Below are 23,399 nucleotides of genomic sequence, written 5' to 3'. Positions count from 1 at the left end.
AAGAGGGGGGAGATGAAAGGCAATGAATGAGCCTTACTCTCATGAGATTTGGCTTGAGGAATAACAAACACTCAATTGGTTAAGGAAATCTATTTTACCCTGCAGGAAAGGAGGGGGAAAGGGGAGAGGAGAGGGAAGATAATACAAGAGACAGCAAATTGGGAAAGGGAATAATCAGAAGCAAGCAGTATTGGGTGTAGCGGAGGGCCGGCATCCCTACACGGCTCGCTGAAGTGGTTGAAAAAAAGAGACACGGGAGGTGGGAAAAGATAGACCAGTTCCATCTGTTGATCTGAGGTTCAAGGTATTTATAGACAGAAACTGCAAGCCTAAGTGAGATTCTGCTCATCTCCAATCCCAGAGATTTGGCCAGTCCTATTGTCTTTAAAGACTGTTAGCCTAGGGGACATCTATTTTACATATCCCTTATTTTTGGTAATTCTCTTGTTTGTCTCAGGAGACAGAAACATCTGGGGGGCATGGAGAGCCATTCCGGATGATAATGAGCACAGTCTCAAAGAACAGTTTCCCCAGAGGTCTTTTCTGATCTTGTCAACAGCACTCCACCCTAGCCTTCAACAATTGGGGAAGACAGATTGGGGAGAGAATGGAATAGATTTAGGGTAGGATAGGACAGAGGGAAATGTGGTTAGTCTTTTACAACATGGCTGTTATGAAAGTGCTTTGCATTGTTACACATGTATGACCTATATTGAATTGCTTGTTTTCTCAATGCAGGTAGGTGGGGAGGGGGAGAGATAATATGGAAATCAAAGCTTTGGTAATGAATGTTAAAAGTTATTTTGTCATGCAACTGGAAATTAAGATACAGACAATGAAGAATAGAAATCTATTTTGCCCTACAGGAAAAAAGAGGAGGAGGGAGATGGAAGAAGGGTGTGTAGTGGAAGGGAGGACAGACTGGAGTAAGTGGTGGATGGGGTGCATGTTGTCCTGGGGAGAGGAGTGGAATACATGAGGAGAAAATTTTGAATTCAAATTCTTGTGGATTTGAATGTTGAACTGAAAAATTAAAAATATTTTAAAAAATCTAAGTCATGTGTTTATTGTGTGCTTCTTATGATATATGATTTGAAATGTTGGTCTATGTCTCATTTCTGTTAACATGCTTTCCTGTTTTCCCAATAATTTTTATTAAATAGTCAATGGAGTTTGGGGGTTTATCAAATAGTATGCTATTATGCTCCATTTTTTCTGTATGTTGTGTGCCAACTCTGTTCCATTGATCAATTTCTTTCTCTTTTAAACCAGTATCAAATCATTTTAATTATTACTGCTGTGAAATACAGTTTGAGATCTAGTAGTGATTTCTCTTTCCCATTAAAAATTTGTTACCCTTGAGATTCTCAAAACTTTTCTTTGTCTAGGTAAATTCTGTTATTATACTTTTATCTCTATGAAACAATTTTTGGCATGTTGATTACTATAACTAGAATTGGATATGTGAAGGGATTAGGAATTGAGAAAGGAATTGAGGATCATGAACTGAGTATGGTGGTGCCCTGAAAGCAAGAAGAAAATTTGGAGAAGAGGAGTTTTGGAAAGGAAATGAGTTTAGGTTTTGACATTTTGTGTTTGAGATGTCCACAGGATATCTAATTGGAGATACCGAAACAAAAAAAAAAAAGGAAAGATACAGGTCTGGAGCTCATGAGAGATGTTCAGACTAGAAAAATAGATCTGGAAAATTTTGCATAGAGATCATAACTGACTCCACAAGAGATCACCAAGTGAAAGTATAAAGAGAAAAGAGCAGAGAGCATAGACAAAGCCTGAGAACAGGAACAGTTAGTTGATATAGCATGGATAAAAATTCATCAAAAGATGTTGAAGAAAAAACACAATTCTACAATATGTAATTTACAAGGAACACACTTGAAACAGAGGGATACACATAGGTAAAGGGAAACAGCTGGAATAGAATATTTTATGTTTCAGGTGAAGTAAAAAATAAAAGAGTAGCAATTTTCATCACAGACAAAGAAAAAGAAAAATAGATCTAATCAAAAGAAATAAGGAAGGAAATTATATCCTGCTAAAAGGCACCATTGAGAATAAAGTAATATCATTACTAAATATATATGCACCAAGTTGGTATAGCATCCAAATTCTTAGAGAAGTTAAGGGAGTTAAAGGAAGAAATAGCAAAGCCATACTAGTGGGAGACCTCAACCTCCCCCTCTCTGAATTTGATAAATTTAATCTCAAAATAATGAAGAAAGAAGTTAAGCAGGTAAATAGCATTCTGGAAAAGGTAGATATGATAGACCTATGGAGAACACTGAATAGGGATAGAAAGAAATGTACCTTTATCTCAGTGATACATGGCATACACACAAAAACTGTTCATGTACTAGGGCACAAAAACCTGACAATCCAGTGCAGAAAGACAGAAATAGTCAATGCATCCTTTTCAGATCATGATGCAATAAAAATTATATATAGTAAAGGGCCATGGAAAGATACACAAAAAATTAATGGGAAATTAAATAATCTAATCCTAAAGAATGAGTGGGTCAAACAACAAATCATAGAAACAATCAACAACTTCATTCAAGAGAATGACAATAATGAGACAACATACCAAAACTTATGGGATACAGTGAAAGCAGTTCTTAGGGGAAATTTTATATCTCTGAATGCTCACATGAATAAAATAGAGAAAGAGGAGGTCAATGAATTAGGCATGCAACTGAAAAAGCTAGATAAAGAATAATTAAAAATCCTCAATTAAATACCAAATTGGAAATACTGAAAACTAAAGGAGAAATTAATAAAATTGAAATTGAGAAAACTATAGAACTAATAAATTAAACTGAGTTGGTTTTATGAAAAAAAAACAACAAATTGATGTGTTTGATCAATTTGATTTAAAAAAAAGAATGAAGGAAACTAAATTAGTAATATAAAAAATGAAAAGGGTAAATTCACCTCCAATGAAGAGGACATTAAAACAATAATTAGAAATAACTTTGCTCAACTGTATGCCCATATATTTGACAATCTTAGTGAAATGGATGAATATATACAAAAATATAAATTACTCAGATTTACAGAAGAAGTAAAATACTTAACTAACCCCATCTCAGAAAAAGAAAATGAACAAGACATCAATGAAATTGCTAGGAAAACATCTCCAGGGCCAGCTGGATTTATAAGTGAGTTCTATTAAACATTCAAAGAAGAGTTAATTTCAATGCTATATAGACTATTTGGGAAAATTGGCGGAGGAGTCCTATCAAGTTATTTTTATGACACAAATATTTTACTGATATCTAAACCAGGAAGAGCCAAAGAGAGAAATAAATTTAATGACCAATTTCTCTAATGAAAATAGATGCAAAAATTTTGAGTAAGATATTAGCAAAAAGATTACAGCAACTTATCAAGAGAATTTTGATCAGGTTTGATCAAAATTTTGATCACTTTGATCAGGTAGGATTTATACCCGAAATGTAGGGCTGGTTCAATATTAGGAAAACTATCAGCACAATTGATCATATCAACAACAAAACTGACAGAAACCATATGATTATCTCAGTAGATGTAGAAAAAGCTTTTGATAAAATAAATTCATTCCTATTGAAACACTGGACAGTGCAGGAAAAAATGGAGCCTTCCTCAAAATAATGAGTACTATCTATCTAAAACCACCAGGAAGTATTATATGTAACAGGGATAAGCTAGATGAATTTCAATCTGATCTGGGGTAAAATATGTATGTCCATTATCACCACTCTTATTCAACATGGTACTAGAAATGTTAGCTTTAGTAGTAAGAGACGAAAAAGAAATTATAGGAATTAGAATAAGGAAAGAAGAAACTAAGTTACCACTTTGCAGATGATATGGTGATATACTTAAAGAATTCAAGAGAATCAAGTAAAAACTACTTCAAATAATAAACAATTTCAGCAAAGTTGCAGGATAGAAAATAAACTCATATAAATCATCTGCATTTCTATATATTCCTAACAAAGCCCAACATCAAGAAATTGAAAGAGAAATCACATTTAAAGTTACTGTAGACACTGTAAAATATTTGGGAGTCTACTTACCAAAACAAATCCAGGGACTATATAAACGCAATTATGAAACACTTTCTGCACAAATAAAATCAGATCTAAATAATTGGAAAAACCTCAATTGCTTATGGGTAGTGCCATATCAATCAAACTATCAAATATAATTTTATAGATCTAGAAAATATAATATCAAAATTCATCTGGAAGAACAAAAGGCCCAGAGAATCAAGGGAATGAATGAAAAGAAATGCTAGGGAAGGTGGTCTAGCCATACCAGATCTTAAATTCTATTATAAAGAAGTAATCATCAAAATCACTTCATACTGGCTAAGAAATAGAGGGGTAGACCAGTGGAATAGGTTAGGTAAATAAGACACAATAGTCAATGACAACAGCAGTCACATGTTTGATAAACCTAAGGACCCTAGCTTTTTTGATACGAACTCACTGTTTGACAAAAACTGCTGGGGAAACTGGATAACAGTGTGGCAGGAATGCCTGATACTGTGTAGTGCCATCATGATATTCACAGGGGCTAATGTGGCCATGAATATTCTGGCACAATTCTGAATCACAAAATACAACAGACACTCTACATGGAAGACAGAATCAAAACATTTATTCAGACACCAGAAAGTCAAATCTATCATAGCAACAAAAATCTATATATAATAACAACGCAGAGGACAACCCTCAAGCCTTCCCCCTTCTAAGTTCCCATAAACCATCTCTATTAAACAAATAACAAGCAACTACCTTAAACAAAATCAGAAACAAGCTCTTTCATTCCCACTAGCCAGATGTCTGCTTACCTGCATCCTTCCTAGCTCTGACTGCTCTCATGACTAATTTTCTCTCAACTCTGCTATAGCTCTGCCTTTTCCTGTTTCATTCTTCCTGCTCCACCCCTTCAACAAATTCCTCCCTTCACAGATTCATGGTCACATGGGCCTATTAATGAGTGGGAAAGATTTTCCCATTTAAATTACCATTGCATACTGTATACCAGAATAAAGTATAAATGGGTACATGATCTTGGTATAAAGGTTAATACTATAAACAAACTAGGGGAGCAAGGAATAATTTATGTCAGATTCATGGAGAATGGAGGCATATATGACCAAATAAGAGACAGAGAACATTATGAAATGCAAAATGGATAATTTTGATTACATTAACTTGAAAAAATTTTGTGCAAACAAAGTCAATGCAACCAAGATTAGGAGGGAAGCCGAAAACTTGGAAAGAATTTTTACAACTAGTGTCTGTGATAAAGACCTCATTCCTAAGAGACAGAGAGAGACAGAGACAGAGACAGAGAGACAGAAAGAGAGAGAGAGAATCAGAGACAGAGAGAATTGTCTAATGCAAAATAAAGGGAAAGGGGAAGATGCCTACAGTTGAAGAAAATGAAATTGCCTTTAGCTGCATTTTTACTTTGCCCTAGACAGAGTTAATGAAAGACAACCAGTGCCAGACAGTGTCTCTTTGAACCAAGCAGACTGAGTGTCCACTTTGCTGCTCTCCATTTGTTCATGATGTTGAAAAAATTATTGAATAGGTTTCATGATCTGGGATCTGCATAGTAACTGTATGATATTATTGTTTTCTTTCTCTTACCACTTGAATTAAATATTGTCTAAAAGAATCAGTGTAAGACATAGCAAGAAGAAATGTAAAGGGAATGCCTATTAAACAAATGCTAGAGCTAAGAGATTTGATTGGTGGAAAAGACCCATCAATAAACACAGGAATTCAGATACAGTTCAAAATTAGGAGTGGAAGGGAGAGAGAGGGAGAGGTGGAGAACTAACAAGTGAGCGACAAGATGCTACCTTTGGAGGAGTAGATTGATATACTGCCTTTTGGGTATGGGTGGTAATTACTATGCAATTCAAAAGATATTGAAAATGAGTCACAGAATCTGGTACAGTAAGGGCCAGTTAACTGTAATACAAAGAAAGATGTGGCACACACCTTCTTCTCAGGGAATTTATGGCTGGAGGCAAGAGATGTACATAATGATGACACAAAGCAAAATGTCATCAGTATGAAGACAAGATGTAGACTAAATACCAGGATAAATTTTAAAATAAAAATTTGTTTTAACCTAGTGAGTCTGGGAGACATTACTATTTTAGAGAGAGAGGGAAGGAGTATATTTAAAAAGATAAACATGGGCATCTTTCCATTCTTGCTAAGGAATTGATTTAGAGTTAGAATACACATCAGCAGTCATCTGGTCCAAACTCCTCATTTTATATGTAATGCACTGTAACAGCAAAGACCCCAACAAATACAAGAGGGCCTGCTGCACAGGTTCTTAGGTCTGCTTTTCTGAAAGGAAAGCAACCTTTGAAGGGTCAGCAATCTACTTTAATCAAGCACATATATTATTCACTTAGTTCAGGGGAAAAAGTCAGCACCCTGAACTTCAGAGAACATACAGAGAAATAAAGATCAAGAGACAGAGCTTCCAACTGTCTGACCATAAGCAACACATACATCACAGATCAACAGACAGATCCAATTGTTATACATGGTTACAAGAGAGAGAAGCACCAACATCTGGGTTTTCAAAGCTGGGGGTTTTCTTAGCAGCTTCTCAAAGTATCATCTGGCACACAAACCTTCTTCTAAAAAGTAAGCCCCAAAGTAAAGCCTCACCTAAGAGTATTTACACATTTTTTCAGAGCCCTCTTATCCAGAGCTTCAATAGATATCAACAAATGGTATTGAGGACCATTAATGGGTGGGGAAGATTTTAACTCTTCCCCACACCCAGCAGTAACCTTAAATTACCATTACATACTCAGAATGAGGACCAATGTAATTTCATGGGCTAAATATTTTTGAATTATGTAGTTGGGTATCTTTTAGTCTCTCCTCCCACCTTGAAAATATAGGGAAATTATCACATAATATCAAACAGCAGGGAAGCACTTATAAAAGTGCTGAAGTCTGAAAGTTGGGTTAAAAAGATGAGCCAGAGATGGGGAGAAGAGAAGCATTACATCTACAAGGCAATAGGAGTTGAAAATGAAAGATGATGGAGAAGCAGACCAGAGAGTGTTGTGACATTCATGTGGTAATCATGTCTAGCATGCAGCATGTCTATAAGTCACCTATCTGAGAAAATAGCAACAAGGATCAGTCCCCTGGAACTCTTTAGATGGAGCATTACAAAAACACAAAACCAAAACTAACCTCATTTCCTATTGCCCCAACTTCCCCACCTCAACCCTAACTTCAGTTTGTAGTTTGTAAGCCTGATTCCCTTTGTGTAAATGAGTTTGTTCCCATTATCTTTAGGCATGATGTTATATATGGTCAAAATGTATATGATGATGACCTACAATTTATTCTTATGAGTGGTTATACAACTTTTCTAATTAAGTAAAACTTGAATGTGGGCTCACTTGGATGTCTTTTATAAGTTTCTATGGTGTGGCTCACTCTAGGGCAAGGGTAGGAAACCTATGACCTCAAAGTCACGTGGAGCCTTCTAGGTACTCAAGTATGGCCCTGTAACTGAATCTTAACTTTCTATGAAATTTTGATTCACTAAAAGGGCCATGCTTGAGGCCTTGAGGTAACAGTTTCCCCATACCTACCAAAGAAAATATGATTCTAAGGAACCCTGGTACTTAACATCCTTCTACCCTTTCTTTGAAAGGGTAGGGGAGAAGCTAGGAAGAACTAGAAGAAAAAGATGGACCTCAGAAGTGGTCTAATAAGTAGAGTTAGGAACAGTGAATGAGGGTCTTGACCCTATCACCTTTGAGATTAAGAGGGAAAAGAGAAGAAAGTAGATTCCTTACACTTCACAGTCATACTTAGCAATTATGTAGAAATGTGGAAGCTAAAACTCAGACACATTATCTGACTTGCCCATGGTTACACAGAGAATAAGGGAGCTTGGATTCTAACAGAATTTCCTTTACTCCAAATCTAATACTCTTTCCCAAAGATATCAGTGAATGAGGCAAGTGCTGAAGAGAGAGCTACCTGTGGGATTAGCACATGGTTTCTAATCTCTAAGGACTTATCCTTGTATTTTTTCTAATGTTTTTGGTTCTGTAAATCTCAAGATCTATGATGATGAGTGTGATTCATTTCTAGTATGATGCTCAGTATGGCATACTATGTTTTGGAGTTCTTTTATTTGTATTTTTCTAATCATTTTAGTTGTGATTTCAAATACTTTTTCAGGATTTTTAAGTTTGTTTTTCTTTCTTGAAATAATGCTGGGTCAGATTTTTTAATACTTTAACTATTGGGTAATCTTATAGAGTTGTTTCAATTGGCTCTAGAGTTTAGATTGTTCACTTTTTATTAGAGATATTAAATGGAAACATTTTCCAGTTCATGTATTTTTTCTTATTCTAATTGTACTTTTATGTAAAAACATTTTAATACTTCTTTATTTAAATTTTCTTTCAACGCTCCTTGCTTTTACAGCACCAATATTTCTAAACATATTTATTCCTGCTTCCCTCCCAAGAGAGCCTTCCATTTAACACAGAAAAATAAGAGCACCAAACACTTAAAATAAACCAACACATCAAACTAATTTTGACAGTAGAATCAATATCCTACGCTCTTAGTGACCTGCCTTAAAGGAGGAGAAAAGGGCCTATTATCTCTTCTTCACAGTTGTGCTTGATCAGTGTAATTATACAGTGTTCTATTTCTTATAGTTGTTGCTACTTTTTCCTTTTATTTTTTTAGATACACTGAATGTTATTATCCTGGTTCTCCTTCAGTTTGCACTAGTTCATATAGGTCGTATTATTTGCTGTGTTTACAAATTCATTTTTTATTTTTATAATAATGTTCCATTAAATTTAAATATCAGAATTTATCGAGTCATTCCTCAAATGATGCGTACTATTTTATTTCCAGTTCTTTCACTAGAAAGTTCTGTTATAAATGCTTCAGTGTATATATATATATATATATATATATATATATATATATATATATATATATATATATATATATATATATATATATATATACATCCCCTTTTATTTCTTTTCTTACCTGTGACTGCCTAGGAATTATGTACATCTAGCAGTAGGATGTATGGATGCTTTTTAAATGTAATATAATAGGGATATTTTTGTCTTTTATAATTTTCTTTACTTTGTAGCTAATTAATTACATCCCTGCTACTTTATTCACATTGTCCTTTCTCCCCCTCCCCCTAACCCTTCCCAAGAGATCATTGCCTACCTGTTCTAGACATAGAAACTGGAGGGGGCAGGGCAAGATCAGTGTTGTGTAATCCAGTTTAACTGAAATATTGAGTTTGTATTATGGAGTTGCCTGAAATAGATGGTAAAGGTGGGTTGGAGCCAGATTATGAAGAGCTGTAGATGTCAGATTTGGGAGTTTATGTTTTATTTAATAATATTAGCTAGCATTTATGTAGTGTTTTAAGGATCATAAAGTATAATATAGGTTATTATCTCATTGAATTCTCTAAATAACCCAGGAGGTAGATGCTATTTTTATCCTAATTTTGCAGATGATAAAACTGAGGAAGTCACAGGTTAAGTGACTGGCCTAGAGTTTCACAACTATTAAGTGCCTCAATCAGGATTTTAACTGATGTCTTCCTGACTTCAAGTTAGTTCTTTATCCTCTGTGCTACCTAACTACTATAGTTAATAGGTAGCAACTGAAAATAAATTAATCATAAATTAAAAACAAAATAATTATTCTGGCAGTGGTGGAAAGGTTAGTTTTGTGACAGAATAAACAACAAAAAGACTATCTAGCTTCACATCCCACTCAATATTCATATGCTCCAGGAAGGCTTTGATTAACCCTATCACATCTTTATTTTGCAGTTTTCACATTGACTTACATTGTCTTTTGTTGTCATGCCAATACTAAAATTTTGTACTCATGTTGTTTTATATGAACATCTTTTATTTCCCCAGATAGATTGGACACTTGTCCTATGCTTCTTTTGAATCTACTATATAACAATGCCAGAAGCACAGGAAATATTCAAGGAATGTTTAGTAAATAAATGAAGGAATGTTTTGCTTTTCATCTGTACCTTTTCTTGATTTTTGTGAGCAGTGGTCTTTATTCGATGATTATTTGCATGAAGAAGTGGACTGAGTGATGACTCAAAGGAATTAAAGTGGAACAATAACTTATATCATGAGAAAAAGTTGTTTTGAAGTAGATATCTATAAAAACACAAGAAAAGGAGAGAAAAATGTGAAGAAATGCCAACGATAGAGTAATAAGTAAAGACAGAATCATAGAGTTTTAAATCAGAGGGAACTAGGCCAACTCTTCCAACACTAATACCACCTCTACCATTATCATGAATAGCACTTTTCAATTAGGAAAGAAAAGTTTTATGGAGATTTCAGAAGTTCATTGATGCTAAGCATGTCTATTGAAAGAGAAATGTATCTGTATTTCTAATGTACACTACTGAGACAATAACTGTTACTATTTGATCACATTTTGATATGGTTTGGCAATTTGCAAAGTACTTTATCTGAAACCATTTGGTAGGGCGTGGAGCCAAGAACACTAGAAGCTCTAAAAGCTCTAGAAGCTCTGCCCCCACAACCCATAAAATACCTATAAAAAAATGACTCTAAACAAATTCTAGAGCAGCAGAAGCCACAAAATGACAGTGAAAGAGATTTCCAGTCCAAGACAGCCTAGAAGGCTGACAGGAAAAGTCTATCACCCCAGGCACAGAGCAGAGCACAGGCCAGTTTTGGCCATGCCATGGCAGGAACAGGACTGGAGTGGGCTTCAAGGTGCCACCAGCAGTAGTAGCAATTCCCAGGTTCCTCAATCCACAAACACTAAATGCAGCTTCAAAGGTCAGTGAGAAAGCTCTTTCACCTGTGTGAGAAGGGAGCAGGGTCCTCCTGCCCTAGCCCTAGCCCCAGGCAGCTCCAGGCGATGGCAGTTTCCATTGTTGGAGCCCTGGCCTAAACACCCTGGGGGAATTGAGATGCTGATATGATTCTCAGCCCTGAGTGGTGGCACTGGGGTGAGGAGGAGGCACACTAGCTGGTAGAGTGGAGTTGGTGGAGGCTCTGGAGAGGGAATTCTACTGGCAGATCATGGGCAGAAAAGAGTGCTTGTAATGGCTCCCAGATCAGAGTGCAGGTCAGGAGAGGAGTAAACTCTTCTCCCTTGATTATGCCACCTTGGAGGAACTAAGAACTTACAGGTCCCCAGAGTATACCCTCCTCTTCACAAAGAACTCCAAAGCCACGTAACTGCCTAGGAAAATACCCAAAAGGGGAAAAAGAATAAGGCAATAGAAAGTTACATTCTTGGTGAGCAGACATTTTCCTGTATCCTTTCAGATGAGGAAGAACAATACATACTATCAGAAGAACACCTAAAAGTCAAGCCTTCTGCATCCAAAACCTCCAAAATAAATATGCAATGGTCTCAGGCCATGGAAGAGCTCAATAAGGATTTTGAAAACCAAGCAAGAGAGGTGGAGAAAAAATTGCGAAGAAAAATGAGAGTGATGCAAGAAAATCATGAAAAGCCAGTCAATAGCTTGCTAAAAGAAACCCAAAAGATGCTGAAGAAATTGACATCTTTAAAAACAGACTGATCCAAATGACAAAAGAGAACCAAAAAAAGCCAATGAGGAGAAGAATGCTCTAAAAAGCAGAATTAGCCAAATGGAAAAGATGTCAAAAACCTCACTGAAGAAAACAGTTCTTTAATAATTAGAATGGAGCATGATGGAAACTAATGAATTTATTAGAAGCCAAGAAATTACAAAACAAAACCAAAAGACTGAAAAAATAGAAGACAATGTGTAATATCTCATTGGAAAAACAGCTAACCTGGAAAATAGATCCAGGAGAAACAATTTAACAATTATAGGACTTCCTGAAAGCCATGATCAAAAAAAGAGCCTAGACATCATCTTTCATGAAATTATCAAGGAAAACTGCCCTGATATTCTGGAACCAGTAGGTAAAATAAATATTGAAAGAATTCAGAGATTACCTCCTGAAAGAGATCCCAAACGAAAAACTCCTAGGAATATTTAAGTCACATTCCAGAGTTCCCGGGTCAAGAAGAAAATATCACTAGCAGCCAGAAAGAAATAATTTGAGTATTGTGGAAATACAATCAGGATAACACAGGATCTGGCAGCTCCTACATTAAGGGATAGAAGGACTTAGAATATGATATTCCAGAGTCAAAGGAAGTAGGATTAAAAGCAAGGATCACCTAACCAGAAAAACTGAGTATAATACTTCAAGGGAAAAATGTGGTCATTCAATGAAATAGAGGACTTTCAAGCATTCTTGATGAAAAGAGCAGAGTTGAATAGAAAATTTTACTTTGAAACACAAGAATCAAGAGAAGCATGAAAAGACAAACAGGAAAGAAAAATCATAAGGGACTTACTAAAGTTGAACTGTTTACATTCCTATATGCAAATATAATATTTCTAACTCTTGAAACTTTTCTCAGTATTTGGGTAGTTGAAGGGATTATACATACATACATATATAAAATATACATACACACACACACACACACACACACACACACACACACACACACACACACACATATATATGTATATATATAAACAGAGGACACAGAGTGAGTTGAATAAGAAGAGATGATATCTAAAAAATAAAATTAAGGGGTCAGAGAGGAATATAATGGGAGAAGAAAGGGAGAAATGGAACAGGACAAATTATTTCTCATAAAAAGGCAAGAAAAAGCTTTTTCACTGTGGGGGAGGGGAGATGAGAGGGAAAAAGTGAAGCTCACTCTCATCACATTTGGCTTAAAGAGGGAATAATATGCACATTCAATTTGGTATAAAAATCTATCTTACACTACAGGAAAGTAGGGGTGAAGAGGATAAATAGAGTGTGGGGGGGAATGATAGAAAGAAGTGCAAATGAGAGGAGGGGGGTAATTAGAAGTAAACACTTTTGGGAGGGATAAGATCAAAAGACAGAATACAATAAATGGGGGGAGTTGGATAGGATGGAGGGAAATATAGTTAGTCTTTCACAACATTACTATTATGGAAGTCTTTAGTAAAACTGCACATATATAGCCTATATTGGTTTGCTTGCCTTCTCAGTGGGGATGGGTGGGGCAGGAGGAAGGAAGAGAAGTTGGAACTCAAAGTTTTAGGAACAAATGTTGAGAATTGTTTCTGCATGTAACAGAAGTAAGAAATACAGGTAATGGGGTATAGAAATCTATCTTGTTCTACAAGAAAAGAGAGAAGATGGGAGTAATGGAAGAGAGGGGTATGATAGAAGGGAGGGTAGATTAGGGGAAAGGGTAATCAGAATGCATGGTGTTTTGAGGTGGGGTAAGGGGGGAGATGGGGAAAAAATTTGAAACTCAAAATCTTGTGGAAATGAATGTTGAAAACTAAAAATAAATAAATAAATTGGAAAAAAGGAAAAAAAACCGTGGTAGAAGAGGAAGTTCAGGCAAAATTATTCCCATTTACACATGAAAAAACTAAATTCAAAGTTCTTAAATACATTTCTCAGGATCACACAACAATGAATAAGAGTTATAACCACCACTCAATCTTCGATGTTCCAAATCTAATCCTTGCGCAATTAATCACTAAATAAGATCATCTTCATATCTTTTAAGATACCAGCTTTTCACACATATTTGTATTTTTTAATTTATTCCCACAATTTCCTTTAATTGAACTGTTGCCTCTTTTCTCTTTAACAAGCTTTTAGAAGTCAGTCAACAAACATTTATAAAGTGTCTACTATATATCAGGCATTATACTAAGCACTATGATACCAAAAACAAACAAACAAAGGAAAACTGAAAGGTGTAGGAAAGGAGACATTTAGGTCAAAGTATGGAGAGAAACAAAAGGTGGAGAGATATACAAGTGGATTGGAAAATTGAGAAGGAAGCTTGTTTACAGAGATTGATAGATTAAAAATTGCAGAGTTGGAAGTAGAGCCAAGATGACAGAGGAGAGGCACTGACCCAAATGAACTCTTTCAATATCCACTGCCAAACAACTTTAAAATAACACTTAAAATAATACCCTTGGATCCAGCAATACCACCACTAGGTCTGCCTCCCAAAGAGATCGTTTTGTGGTAGCAAAGAATTGGAAATTGATGGAGCAAGTATACAGTAATTGTGACTGCAAAGGTGAATAACATGAAATCATTCACAATACAGAAGAGGATAACAAAACTAGACTAACAATATGATGTTAAAACAGATAACACTTGAAATAGAAAGACATACACAGAGTTAAAACAAGGGGCTAGAATAAATCTATCATTCTTCAACTGAAGTAAAAAAGGCAGGAGTAGCTAGCGTTATCTCAAAGCCTAAATAAACAAAAAAAAAACACCTAATTAAAAGAAATAATAAGGAAAAGTATATTTTGCTAAAGAAGGTACCAAGTACATTGAAGTAATATGAAAAATATTTTTCCAGCAACTTTCTCTGATAAAAGCCTCATTTCTCAATTATAAAAGGAATTTAGTCCAATTTGAAAAGTTAAGAACTATTCCCCAATTGATAAATTATCAAGGGATAAAAACAAGAAGTTTTCAGACCAAAAAAAATCAAAATCATCTATATTCATTAAAAAAATCCTTTAAATCACTAATGATTAGGGAGAGACAAATTAAAACAGCTCTGAAGTACTACCTCACATCTATCAGAAATGACAAATACTGGAAGAGATGAAAAAAATGGTACATTAATGAAACTGGTCTAACCATTCTGTAGAATAATTTAGAGCTATTCCCAAAGGGCTGTAAAACTGTGCATACACTTTGACTCAGCAATACTATTATTATTAGGTATGTATGAAAAATATGAAAGGAAAAGGAAAAAAGACCTATGTATACAAAAATATGCTTTATTGTGTTGGAAAATAGTTCTTAATTTAAGAGAAGTTCAGCAATTGGGTAATAGCTCAATAAGATCAGGCATATGATTTTGAGTGCCATATGGTAAAAGACAAAAATGGTGGGACTTAACAGAAACAGAAGAAATTAAGAAGAGAGAGCAAGGATACAAAAAAAAAGAACTATACAAGAGAAATTTTAATATCACTCATAACCGTGATGGAGTGTTTATTACTCTAGAGTCAAACCTCCTGGAGAATCATGTCCAAGTGGGCCTAAGCAAGTATTGCAAATAATAAGGCTTATGGAGGTAATGCAGTTCCAGCTGCTGAAAACAATATAAGATAATGCTGTTAAAGCACTGTGTTCAATATGCCAATAAATTTGAAAAACTCAACAGTGGCCACTGGATTGGAAAAGGTTAATTTATGTCCCAATCCTAAAAAAGGACAATGCCAAGGAATGTCCAAATTACTGGAGAATTGTACTCATTTCACACTCCAGCAAAGTTATACTTAAGATTCCAAAAGTTAGGCTTCATTAATATTTGAACTGAGAATTACCAGAATAGAATGGTTTTCAAAGAAGCAGAGGAACTAGAAACCAAATTATCGCTATTCACTGGATTATGGTGAAAGCAAGGGGGTTACAGAAAGACATCTACTTCTGCTCCATTGACTGCACAAGAGCCTTGTGTCACAGAAAAATGTGACAAGCCCTCAAAGACATGGAGGTATCAGATCATCTTATCTCCTGAGGAACCTGTATATGGGTGAAGAAGTAATAGTTAGAATTGAACATGGGACAACTGATCGTTTTAAGATTGGAAAAGAAGTATGATAAGGCTGTATATTATCACATTATTTATTTTACTTGCGCGCAGAATATAACATGTGACATGCCAGGTTAGATGCATCAAAAGGCAGAATTAACATTGCTGAAAGAAATATCAATAATCTCAGATATTTAGATGATACCACTCAGATGGCAGAAAGTGAAGAAGAATTTAGAAGCTTTTTGATGAGAGTGAAAAAGTAGAGTACAAAAGCTGGCTTGAAGCTTAACATCAAAACTATCCTAGTTTCATCACTTCCTACCAAAGAGAGGTAGAAGAAATTGAAGCAGAGTCAGATTTTACATTCCTGAGCTCAAAGATCACTGCAGATGGCAACTCCAGCCATGAAATTTAAAAAAGAAAAAAACTTGCTCCTTGGAAGGAAAACTATGTCAAATCTGGACAGATTACTAAAAAGTAGAGATATCCTCTTGCCAACAAAGGTCAATATAGTCAAAGCTACTGTTTTTTTTTCAGTAGCAATGTATGTCTGTGAGATTTGGACTATAAGGAAAACTGAGTATTGCAGAATTGAGGCTTTTAAATTGTGGTGCTAGAGAAGACTTTTGAAAGACTCTTGGATGGCAAGGAAATCAAATCAGTCAATACTTAAAGAAATTAATTGAGACCATTCACTGGAAGGTCAAATACTAAAGCTGAAGCTTAAATACTTTGTTCACATGATGAGAAGACAGGACGCATTAGAAAAGACCTTGATGTTGGGAAAGATTGAAGGCAAAAAGAAAATGAGATGACAGAGGTAGAGATGGATAAATAGTGTCATGGAAGCAATAACATGAACTTAAGACTTTGAGAGATAGTGGAAGACAGAAGAGCCTGATATGCTATGGTCCATGTGGTCATGAAGAATTGAACACAATTGAATGACTGAACAATAAATACGATTTTGATGGAATACTATTACGGTATAAAAAATAATGAGGGGTATGGTTTCAGAAAAACATGGGAAAACCTATATAAATTGTTGCAAAGTGAAATGAAGAAAACCAAAAAATCATTGTGTCAGTAACAGAAATGTCATAATGACGATCAACTGTGAAAGTTGACTGCTCTGATCAATACAATGATCCAAGAAAATTTGAAAGGACTTATGATTAATAAATACAATCCACCTGCAGAAAGAGAGATATAATGAACTCTGAGTGCAAACTGAAGTGTAATTTTTCACTTTATTTTTCTTGCTTTTTTGTGATGTGACTCACATAGAAATGTTTTACATTATTTAACACATATAGCTGATTACCATATGAGGAGAGAATTTGGAACTCAAATTAAAAAGAAGAATGTTAAAAATAAATAGTAAATTTATTTTCAATGTAAGAAAATAATAAATGGAGAGTGGAAATAGATATTTTGAATGATGGAATGCAAAATCTGAATGGTATCAAGACATATAATCGGAAGTTATATTCTTTTAAACACTGCCATGTTCAAATTATCTTTTAGAAATTGTTGAAACTTTACCCATTTTATAATCAATTCTTGTATCATTTTTTAAAAGTCATAGTTGTATGTAAGAATTTTTTTTCCTGTAACACCTAACATAAACCATCACAGAGGGAAGAATATAATGCAAGTCTTTAGTTGAGTAGGAAAAGGTACAGGCTGCTGTGGGTGAGCCAGGCAAGCAGTTCAGCTCAGCTGCCCCTCTGACACCCTACCATATTTACTAGCTATCCTCACTTACTAGGTGCAGAGCTTTGCTTTTTCCATGCTGCTGAAGAATTGGAAGTGCTGTCAGCCTTTCTCAATTCAGCACCCTCTCATTTCAGTGCAATGGGTCAATGCCCTTGTAATCTCGACTTAATTATGTCTTAGAATTATTTTTTTAAAAAAGATCGCATTGTATTTCTAGTTAATTACCTTGAAAAAAGTTGAGATGGAAGCATTTATGCATTGCAGAAGTTGCATTGTATTTGAAGTGTGTGTGTGTGTGTGTGTGTGTGTGTGTGTGTGTGTGTGTGTGTGTGTGTGTGTGTGTGTGTGTGTGTCTTTAATCAGAACCAGCAATGAGGCTGACCAGGAACTGAGTTCTGTCCTAAATCATTCTGTGAATAAATTGCTTGTCTGAGTTCTTCAAACTATCAATGATTTTTTTTCCCCAAGCCATGTAATTCCTGTCATCTTGAGAACAGGAGGTTAATTCCAGTTTGGAAAAGCTAATTTACAATATATTTGAAACCCTTATATTATCTATCCTAAATCTGTTTGTTTGTTTGTTTTTTAAAGCATGATAATAATGAACTCACCAAGATACCAAGGAAATAATGGTTAAGTGAATACAATTCACATAGAAAACCAAGAAGTTCTACAGTCACTTACAATAATAAAATTAATAATATTCACATATATTTAATTATATGAAACATGTCTATGACCTTTTATGAAAAAAATTCTAGAACTTTAATGGAAAAATAAATAAACCATCTATTTACATGTAAACATTAGACTAGAGGATCCATACGGAGTTTTAATTTGTAAAATAGATCTTGATAATAAATATATATTTTACAAATGAAAACACTATATAGATCATTAAGTCGCCTCTTTCATTCAGATGAGAAAACTGAAGATCGGAGAGATAATTTGTTAGCCCACAATGAACCAGATAGTAAAATGAACCAACATTTGAACCCCATAGCCTGTGACTACAAAGATCCAGTTCTCTTTCTACTGTACTTCACTCTGTCACTTTCTTTTCAGTTTAAATATTCTAGGCATATATGTGTGTGTGTGTGTGTGTGTGGGTGTGTGTATGTGTGTGTAGATAGATATCTATATAGAGTCATATATAGATAGAGAGATAAATATATAGAGATAGAGATAGACAGACAGACAGATAGATAGATAGATAGATAGATAGATAGATAGATAGATAGATAGATAGATAGATATACCAGCATTCATAAGATGCACTTTATTCTTACTCAAAATTCTTTCACTTCTCTGTGTAATGGTGGGGATGACTCTTACCCCTAAAACAGGTGATGCAATCAAAGTAGTAACATATTTCAGCTTTTAATATGTAAATAAGTCAAATCTATGGATGTACAAATCCTTTTCTAAGACAAAAACTTCTTTGATTAGGTCAAGAATGGAGCAGCCAAAGTGACTGAGTAGAAAAGCTCTGGAGACTTTAAAATGCTGAATGAATTTCAGGAGTTCCAATTTAGGAGTTGGAAACACTTGTGGAATACCTGCCTGCTCAACAACAGGTTTGGGGATTTTCTTTCCTCTTCTCTCTATTGATCATGCCCTTGGAGGACTTCTAGGTTCATGGGACAAAATAATTTAAACCAATTGTTCTTAACAATTTAATAACTGTTAATCATCATCATCTTCAATTCTTTTGCTAAAATCTATATGACTTCTGGTTATTGTTAATAACAAGCACACTTGTGGAAGTTTATGAGCTTTAGCAATTGGAGTAACCATCAACAAATTTAATCTTAGAAATTAAATTAACCTAGGCCTCAATTTAGGTAATTTTTCAATGCAAATGCAAGTAGTTGGAAGAATAACCTCTGAGTGGAAATGATGCATACACACACACACACACACACACACACACACACACACACACACATCTAGAAATTCACCTTCCCTTTTCCTAGGACAACTTCTTAACAATTGATTCCTCAATTATCTTTTTTCTTCTGTAACCCTTGTCTTCAATGTATAAGAGGTATTAAAACACCATCTGTCCTTTCATGGTCCTAATTTCTTGGTAAAAACATTATAATCTTTAGCATTGCTCTCCATACTTCTTCTGACAATTCATCTGTGTTCATTAAATATATCAGAAGTGAATAGCAGTTGATTTGCCAAGTTTAGGGAGTTCTCATTCATGTCTCAGCTAGGTAGCACAAGAAATCAGAATTTCTCCTCAATATTAGTTCAAATTTTTGCCTAATTACACCAATATTTGTCACTTCTTTCTCTTATTCTTATTGTAGCCTTATCTGACCCTCACTGATAAAACCTTTAGATCCTCAGAGGTCTAGGGCAGAAATATAAACATTCCCTGCTCTCTGCACTTCACTGCAAAATGGTCCTTGCCTATCTCTGGAAGGCAGTTTAGCCATGTGGACAGTGTTGGATTTAGGGGGCAAGAAAGACTAAGTTTGAAGCCAGACTGTTATTTATTAAACTGTGTGATTCTGAACATGCCACTGACTTACTATAAGTCTCAAGATTTGTAAAAATTGAAAAAATACTAGCGCCTGTCTCATAGGATTGTTGTGAGTTTCAACTGAGATAATGTATGTAAAGCATTATGCAAAACCTTTAAAGCACTCCATAGATGTTAGCTATTATTATTCTAATTGCTGAGATGAGAGTGAAATTCTTAGTCCCTTATTCTAGATAATGACTCCCCTGGAGACCTTTAGAGGCAAACTGATTGGGGGAGGGGGTCATAGGGGTGGGGTCTTCTTCAACTCCAGCAATCACTTCACCAGCTTCATTAAGTCTCTGACTTTCTCTTCCTTTCTCTAATGTTGTTCACCTCCTAAATTGTGCTGGAAATTCTTTGCTGTCCTTTTGTTGAAAGCACTTTTTCCTCGCCAATTCTTCTTTAAGTCCCTGTGTGTACATGCATGTGTACAAAATAAATTCAATGTCATATCATATCATATAATATAATGTAATAGGATATGATATATGATATAATTTAATGTAATATAAAATATAATATAATTAATATAATGTAATGTAATATAGCATAATATAATATAACATAACATAACATAATGTAATGTAATCTAATATAATATAATATAACCTAATATGGTTGTTCTTCATTCTCAAAGAGGACCAAAATGACATCAACATACCAAGTTTCAACATAATACAGTTAATATAATGTAATATAACATAACATAATATAGTCACGCATGTACATATGTGTATGCACACACACATCCACTCTTTTCAGGATTAAGGCTAGAGCAATTAGGAGATTAAGAAAGGCTTCGTGGATAAAATGATGTTGAGGTGAATGTGGAAGGGAACTGAGAATTCTAATAGATGCTTATGGGGAAGAAATGAGTCCAAGGAGAACTTTGCCAATACCTGGATTAAATACAATCATAGGATACCAAAAGTTTCACCCCATTCTCTGATCTAGCAATGTTAAAAAACCACCACCACCACCACCACCACAGTGATTAACACATCCCTTTCCAAGTGTTCATGCACTGGCCCTTTAAAAATATATTTTAGAGCAGGAATGGGGAGCCTATGACCTCAGGGCCACATTTGGCTCTGCAGGTCCTGAAGTGCAGATCTGTGGTTTGGCCTTTTACAATTTGGACTCTGTCAAAGGAATGTACTTGAGGACCTAGAAGGCCATATATGGTCTTAAGACCACAGGTTCCCTAATCCTGTTCTAGAGTCTTAACAGAATTTCAAGTTTGCCTACAGATGGAATTTTGCTTTCTCCTTTTTTTGAATATTGGAAAATTTGTCTTTCTGCTGTTCTGTGTCACCATCTTTTCTTCCCCAGACTGCCTAAAAATACAAGCAGTAACTCAGCAATCTGACTGGACAGTTCTAGCATTATCATGGGATGCTGTTCATCGAGACCTGACATAGCTAGATGTGCTCATTATTATTACCACTATTATTATTGTTGTTGTTGTTTTTTATTTCCTTAGTTATCTTGGACTTCAATTTCCCCCTTGACCATTTATTGCTCTATCTTTCCCAGTCTGAAAATTGAGGTATTTCATCAATCCCCCTGGAGGAGAAAACAGAAGTGAGGTACTCAATGGTAATTCAGCTTTTTTTTTCATCCCTGTCTCTTTTTATCATTGTCCTACCTATTCTCTTGCAGGGACCCTATCTCTTTCTCGATCTTTCTATTTTTCCTCACCATTGCTGAAAACAAGATCTTTCTTTATTGTCTTTAGCATTCATCACACGCCTCAGCTTATTCTCAGTTTAGCCTTCCCTGCATTATTCTTGCAGGATGATGCTCTGGTCTGTAGTCATCCTTAATTACATGAGGATTCACACTTTAGTTATCTGTGGTAGAAGAAGAACTATCTGACAAGAAGGGATAAAAATGGAAACAGCAAGACTGAAGGAAGAATCAATGACCTAAACCAGTAGGTTCCATCTTGCTAAAATCCTCTGAGTTGGCAGCAGCTAAAGAATTGTTTGTTTTGAATCATGTTTTGTTGTTGATGTATATTGATATATTTAACTGAACTCAGTTTTTTAAAGGTGCAAATTCAAGCAATTGAATTTTTTAACCGCTAACATGAAACAAAGCCTTGAAAACCTTTATTTACCTCCAGTTTTCATTTTCCAAGTAATTGTTTTGTGCATTATTTGGATAAGTTTTCATGGTAGAATGGATTATTTCCATATTCAAATATGTTAATATCTTCCTTAATCTCCTAGTATTACTAAAGCTTAGTTGGCTCTGATCCAAGAAAACTATTTGATATAAATCATAATGTACACAAGTCGTCATTTCCTTATAACTCCATCTTTACCTTTTCCCTCAAAAGCCTTTATCTCCACTGCTTGTAACACAGAAAATGTGCTTACTGCAAGATCTTCCCTCCCACTGGAGCCTGATTTTAACTAGTTTACCTATTCTAAATAGCCACATTGTTTGTGTATATATACCCCAAATGCTACATTTTGGATTCGATTAATTTTAAAAATTAGTCTGACTAAAATATACTAGAAATGGAACGGACTATGTTGGTTTCAATCCCAAAACCAAAGGGAAAAAAACCAAAACAAACAAACAAAACACCTTTTAACCTGAACCTAGCTTCTGATCATTTGTTTCTTCCCCTCCCCACCCCCTTTTCTTCTGCAAACGTAAAATGAGAAAGGGAAGAATTTCAAAACCAGGGACAAAACTCGCCTGACAAGATTGAAATGCAGTGTCTGCAGGAATGCAAGCTAATTACTCCTTGGTGAGAAAATGGAAGGAGCTTGATGTACCATCATTCTTAAGAGGCACAGAGCTTCACGGCTGAGAACTCGAATTTCACAATTGTTGGGAAAGCATACTGTTTGGTTTTTTTGACTGCCTGGAAGAAAAATGAAACAAAACATATAAACATCCAGAGAATTTCAAAGTAATAGCTCTTATAGTTCAAGGTAGTTGAAAATAAAAAAGACTAGTGCCCTTCAAAAAGTCTTATTAAAAACAGTTTTACCTTTTCATATGGTTTAATGAAGCTCTTTATTTTCCCAGGCTCCATAATCTGGTTGTCTATGTGTGGTTATTTCCATTTACAATTTTTTCCCTTATTTTGGTCATTCTAAAAGCAGGTTTAATTCTTCAGTGGTGGAGCAGCGTTTTCAGAAAGCAACACCTGAGATGTGAGATTTCAGGAAGAACCACATGACAATTTCTGCTATATTTTAATGTGTTTATTGTTGTCAGACTTCTATCAGCTGGGAAAAAGTCAAAAGGTCCCATCTGGTATATTCCACCATATGTAGCTTTGGTGAGGCGATAAAATATTAAGATTGGAACAGGTACCAAAAATATGAGTGTATGTTTGTTTTTCCTTTTCCTTGAAAATGATTAGCTGGTTAAGAAGCAGTCAGTTACCAAAATTT

The sequence above is a fragment of the Notamacropus eugenii genome, chromosome 7 (assembly GCF_028372415.1).
Source record: "Notamacropus eugenii isolate mMacEug1 chromosome 7, mMacEug1.pri_v2, whole genome shotgun sequence".
Taxonomy (NCBI): domain Eukaryota; kingdom Metazoa; phylum Chordata; class Mammalia; order Diprotodontia; family Macropodidae; genus Notamacropus; species Notamacropus eugenii.
The sequence above is the reverse complement of the archived record's forward strand: the minus strand, read 5'-3'. Positions refer to the sequence as shown.